The sequence below is a fragment of the Oryctolagus cuniculus genome, chromosome 12 (assembly GCF_964237555.1).
Source record: "Oryctolagus cuniculus chromosome 12, mOryCun1.1, whole genome shotgun sequence".
Classification (NCBI taxonomy): domain Eukaryota; kingdom Metazoa; phylum Chordata; class Mammalia; order Lagomorpha; family Leporidae; genus Oryctolagus; species Oryctolagus cuniculus.
In genome coordinates this window covers 86,882,864-86,888,863 of record NC_091443.1, presented here as the reverse complement: position 1 = coordinate 86,888,863, position 6,000 = coordinate 86,882,864, and the positions used below count along the sequence as shown (strand labels likewise).

Genomic DNA, 6,000 nt, shown 5'->3' with positions numbered 1-6,000 from the left:
AGACTAAGGCCAGGGTTATGGCAAAGCAGGTAAAGCCACCACCTGGGATGCTGGCATCCCATATGAGTGTTCGTTGGAATCCTGGCTGTTCCACTTCAGATCCAGCTCCCTGGTGCCTGGGAAAGCAGCACAAGATGGCCCAGACGCTTGGGGCCCTGCACCCACGTGGGGAGATCCAGAAGAAGCTCCTGGCTCCTGGCTCTGGATCGGCACAGCTCTGGCCATTGCGGCCATTTGGAGAGTGGACCAGCAGATGGGAGATCTTGATCTTGATCTCCCTTTCTCTCTCTGTTTCCTCCTTTCTCTGTAACTCTGCCTTTCAAATAAATACATAGATCTTTTAAAAAAAATGAAAAAAATGGAGGTGGGACTAAGAAAGGTAAATAAGGTATAAAACCTGAGGGCAAACAGCCTGCAGTTTTAGGAGACACCAGGAATCCCCTCTGTGGATTCCTGTTCTGGAGTTCTTTTCTGTCTTCAGAACTTGTTTTTTTTATTTGTTACCTGAGCCGAGTGCCAAGGGCAAAACCCACTTATTCCATGAGCCCTTCATATCCCTCCCTGCCAGGTCTCCACACATCACTCTGCTGGTTCCTTTCACTTCTGACTTAGGCCTAACTTTTACTTAAGAGCCATACAATTCCTTCCTATTTGCAGATGAAATATGATAAACGTTATCTTTTTCCATGGATTCTTCAGTTCGTCTGCCTGGCCTCTCCCATTTGCAGGGTGTGACTGTGGAATGCGGCATGAGATGGGGGTGACATGTGAGGGGACGATGTGGCTGACTGGTGTGGCCTGCATGTGCCGCTCAGGGGACCATCAGGGCAAGGGCCTGCACTGCTGAGACCCCACCTCCCATCTCCAACAGATGTCTGGATAAAATGAACGGGTTGGGGGCAGGAGAATGCTGCTGACAAGGCACCAGCAGAGGTTGATTTACCTCTGAAAGTGTTTTGGGTAAAGGTGACTCAGTCAAGATGAGGGGGAGGCTGGCGCCTAGGCTCACTAGGCTAATCCTCTGCCTGTGGCGCCGGCACACCGGGTTCTAGTCCCGGTCAGGGCGCCGGATTCTGTCCTGGTTGCCCCTCTTCCAGGCCAGCTCTCTGCTGTGGCCTGGGAGTGCAGTGGAGGATGGCCCAAGTACTTGGGCCCTGCACCCCATGGGAGACCAGGAGAAGCATCTGGCTCCTGCCTTCGGATCAGCGCAGTGTGCCGGCCACAGTGGCCATTGGAGGGTGAACCAACGGTAAAGGAAGACCTTTCTCTCTGTCTCTCTCTCTCACTGGCCACTCTGCCTGTCAAAAAAAAAAAAAAAAAAAAAAGAGGGAGAAAGTAGTCATGGCATACTTGCTGACACTAACTGTACAAGAGGGCTTCAAAAAGCTTGTGGGAAAAGGGAATTAACAGTTGCTTACTTTGGTGCAAAAATATATTAAAATCCAAGCGTAGTTTTTTCATAATACCCATCTCCCAGGAACTTTTTGAAGTACCCTGCAGTTTATAATTGCAAGCAGCTGGACTCAATTGTATTCCATTCTCCTTTCCACATATCCCTGAGGATGGAAGTTAAGGAGAAGACAAAGGAGGGAATCTCTTAGGAAGCAAGCAGTCTTTTCCTTAAAAGAGAAAGGACAAAAGCAGTAATTTTACATATCTAAGAAAAATGGAATGTCATGGATGTTTGTGCCTGGCAAATTACAATGCGGGTGACATGCGAGCTTGTTGGTGTTGAGTCAGCTGCACACACAGCACTCAGATCATAAAGCAGTAGCAACCATGGCCTCATGCCACGCAGAGCCGTTCCCTGCATCCAACTTACCAGAAAGCTACACAGAAACTTCAAAGTCACACACAGAAGACCTACCACCTGAGGCATGTTCACTATGTGCCAGGAACTCTATATCTATTTTTATTCCTTAGAGGACCACTGATGATAAACTCGGATTTCCTAAACGGAACCGAGGTCCAGAGAGGTCAGACAGCCTGCCCAAGGTCACACACATGGTTGGTGGGTTTCCAGAACTCCCACCGAAGTGTGCTAAGTGAGCTCATGACTCCTAACTATTGGGCTAACCTGCCTCACAGGACACACACACACATCTCCTACTATTTAACGGGTGGGCAACTGCTCCCTCTTCTGCCTATACTACATTTTTTTTTTTTTACATCCATGACACAAACATGGCTTATGTGTTGTGTATTTCTGCAAGTAGACTGCGAATTTCTGGAGGGAAGTGGCAGGCACCATTTTTTATTTTTGTCTTCAGAGTCAACTACGCATTAACTGGCACCCAGTAGGATAGTCTGGAGGCCACCACGAAGGTGATTAAAAAGTGGGAGTCCAGGATTAAAAACAGGCTCTGAAGGAGTAGGATGGGGACAGGGGCATCCATTCGGCGACGTGGTGGTCCCTGGACCCGAGTGAGACGCGTGGATGCGAAGATAACTAGCCGGTCAGTGTCTTTCCCTACAAGGGGGACCCACTGTAGGGGCAGAGGTCACGACCGAGGGCACGAATCACCCAAGGGACAATTTACTTGAGCGCTCTTCAGCAGAAAACCCAGAAGCCGCGCGCAAAGACCGCAAGGACCACCAGGTGGACGCCTCCGTGCGAGTCTGCCCGAGCAGCCAGGGGCCGGGGCCGGCTGCCGGGGTTGATAAAGGGCGCCGAGTGCACCGGCACTCCGCGATAAAGGGGTGTGGCCGCCGGGTCGCACGTGTCCCCGGTCCGGTCCCACAGCGCCGGCACCCCGGGCGCCGGGGGTCTTCCTGACCGAGCACGGGGAAGCCTGGGCGCGCCGGCCTCTGTAAGCCGCCCGCGACTGTACCCCCTCTCAGCGGCCCGGCGGGGCTGTCTGGGGTCGGCGGCCCCCGAACCGCCTTCCCTACGTCCCTCCGCCGCAGGCTCGCTTCAGCCGACCCAGGCTCTCCGCTCTCCTCTCGCACCGAGCCTACGCGGCGGGGAGAGGGCGCCAGACTGCGCGAGAGTTCCGCCCAAATCCCGCGAGAATCGCCTGCCGCTGCCGCCGCCGCCGCCTCTTACGTCTTTCCCTTTGACAAGTCGCCGCCGCTGCAGCAAAAATAAAGGACACGGCCGCCGCAGCCACTGCCGAGCCGGGCTCGGGTCGCCAGAGCCGCGCCCCACCTCCGCCAGCTCAGGAGCCGCGTACGGTAACGCCTCGTCTCTGCCCTTCTGCCGGTCGGTGTGTGTGTGTGTGCGCGCTCGGCCGGCCCGGCAAGGCCGGCTGGGGCCGTTCCGGGGCCGCCGTCGCCGCGCGGGGCTGCTGGGGTCCCGGGTGGGCGGCAAGACGGAGGCCCGAGGGCACCTCCGTGGCGCCGTGTGGACCCCTGGCTACAGAGGCCTCTCGTCTCTCGGGCGTCTCCGGAGCCGCGTGAGAAGCCGAGCCGACGGCCACAGAGGGCCGGGGGACCCGCCCCTCCAGGAGATTGCCGGCCCAGTCGCTGGGCCCCTTTCACAGGGGTCGCGTCTCCGACCCTCTCCCCTACCCCTTTATCCGCTAACGAGCGCCCCGCCCTTGGCCGGGGCTCGGGCCGGGGGCTCCGGGGACGGCCGCCACCCGGGTGCCCCCAGTCGCCGGCTGCCTTCTGAGGGGTGGAGGTGGGGACGGCGTGCCTTCTCCTCGCCCCTGCCTTGGGGCGGGGGCAGCTCTTCATCTGGTAAAAACCTTTCTCCCCAGCTCCCGCCGCGTTCAGATAGCAATTTATAAAGCCCCTTGCCGGGGGTGGGGGTGGGGTGGGGGAGCCCGGGCGCATTCTCGGGTCTCCGGGGTGGGATGAAGCCGACGATGATGACAGGAGCTGTCCTGAGGAACATGGTGAAATCTTTTCTGTGATGGGGTGAGGATTCCTGGGAGACACGAGGACTGGAGCCGGTACCGTCTCTCCCAGGGGGTTATGTAAAAGACATGCTGTCCATCTTAGAGAGCTGTGAAATAGCCACAGGGTTTACCTTACTTCAATAATAATTAAAAAAAAAAGTTCATGATTGGAAAATCTGGAAAATCAAATAATAGGAATAACAAATGCGAACAAACCCATCATTGTCATTCTGTCTCCAAGGATGGCATTTTGTGGTTAACATTTTGATGTATTTGCTAATAAACACTTATTCCCAACCCCAGTAGTACTGCCTCATCGTTGAATGAGACTTCCTCTTTCTACATATGTTCCAAAAATGATTTGTTTTAGCTGAATTGTTTCTTTGGCCTGCTTGATTAAAACTAGTTGCTTGTTTATTATAACTGGCTGTACTCTGTCATCGCTGTCTTGTTCGTTGGCTCCTCTTCCTGAATGATTGTCAGCTAAATTTGAAAAAAATCGAACCCCCCAAATTATGTGCATCTAGTGCATATATATTTTTACAATTCTACTTGTGGTGGGTGTTCGAAAAGGGAAAACAAAGAAACTGATTAGTGGGGAAAAAACCCGATAACCTCAAGGTTTTATAAAATTGATCTCCATTGGTTATTTTTAGGCCCAAAATGTTACGTGACATTGTTGCATAGTGCTTCTTGTGGTTAGAGTGGGAGGGGGATGTGCCTTTGATTAGGTGTGTTTCCATAGCTTGTGTTTAGACAGGGAAAAGAGTGTCCTAGGTGTTTTATGCATATTTGTACATGCATATAAACACGTATGTATCCACCTGTACACATTTGTACATTTTGAAAGTGAGTTAAAATGTGTTATTATATGAAGAAAAAAACCCCAATTTTAGGTAGGGCAAAGAATGGTCATAATATTTTCCCCAAATCACATGGCAGGATTATATGGCAAAATGAGACATCTAGGGAGGTTGGAAATCTGGAGGCTTTTAAAAATAGGATAGATTGTCATCTGTCTGGGGTTGCTGTCATTGGAATGGATTGAATGGCCTATTTAGGCTTCTTGTAATTCTAAACTTCTATGAATTTTGCTTTCTCTAAGGTTCCTATCACTTTGTTTCTTAAATTTCCCATCATGCTGTTTGAATGTGATTCTTGCTTGTTCATTTGCTGGGCATGTTTTCCATTCCTAGTGAAGACATCCTGGTGGTGCATGGAGGAGAAAGCAAATGTAAATGGGTCACTTAGTCTACTTACTAATATAAACTTCTCCTGAAAATCCTGTTTGCCTTGAAAGATTTTGGAGCATGTGTTGTTGATTGAATTGTGTTGGTTAGTAGAGGATGCACATAATAAATAGTAGAACAATTCTAATATCCTAAGCATTTCCCCCTCAAAAAAGTAAGTCTAAATTACTTTTTAGTATTTGAAATAGAAAAAAAGGAGTGGGGGACTGGATACATTGAACAGCTAATTTTTAAAAATTCAGACTTGCACAACTTAAAATGATGATATTATATTGTGGTTTGGGGTGTGCGGAGAACTTGTGTTAGTATACAAGCAGATTATGGAACAAAAATTGAATTTTATAGTTGGCCAATTATATAATAACATGTACCAAACTTACTGTAATCTACTGAAGGTAATTTTTTAATATGTTATTTCTCTGTTTATGCAACTTGGGATTCTTTTTAAAAAGATTTATTTATTTATTTGAAAGGCAGAGTTACAGATAGGCAGAGGCAAAGAGAAAGAGAGAGGTCTTCCATCTACTGGCATTGCAGATGGCTTCAATGGCCAGAACTGGCTCAATCTGAGGCCAGGAGCCTGGAGCCCCTTCCAGGTCTCCCACGTGGGTACAGGGGCCCAAGGACTTGGGTCGTCTTCCACTCCTTTCCCAGGCCATCAGCAGAGAGCTGAATTGGAAGTGGAGCAACCAGGTCTCGAATTGGCATCTTTATGGGATGCTGGCACTGCAGCTGACGGTTTTACCCACTATGCCACAGCACCAGCCTCAATAATTTCTTTAATTGTAAGTAAAACTTTGGCTTTTCTGGGTCTCCTACATGGGTGTGGGGCCCAAGCACCTGGGCCATCTTGTGCTGCTTTCCTAGGCACATCTGCAGGTAGCTAGATCAGAAGTGGAGCAGCTGGG

General features: G+C 50.4%; 1 protein-coding gene across 19 annotated transcripts in view; it reads left to right on the top strand.

Moving 5' to 3' along the window:
- The first annotated feature begins 2,986 nt into the window (after positions 1 to 2,986).
- The window catches only part of HERC1 (HECT and RLD domain containing E3 ubiquitin protein ligase family member 1), a 224,822-nt gene continuing 221,808 nt past the window's right edge, over positions 2,987 to 6,000 (top strand). For 13 of the 19 annotated variants that reach the window (XM_070054352.1, XM_070054347.1, XM_070054350.1 and 10 more), the window contains exon 1: positions 2,987 to 3,174. The gene's annotated coding sequence lies outside the window, so the exon portion shown is untranslated. Of the gene's footprint in view, positions 3,203 to 3,541; positions 3,682 to 6,000 lie in introns of those variants that run through there. The other 6 variants (XM_070054348.1, XM_070054344.1, XM_070054337.1 and 3 more) reach the window with 3 other exon arrangements.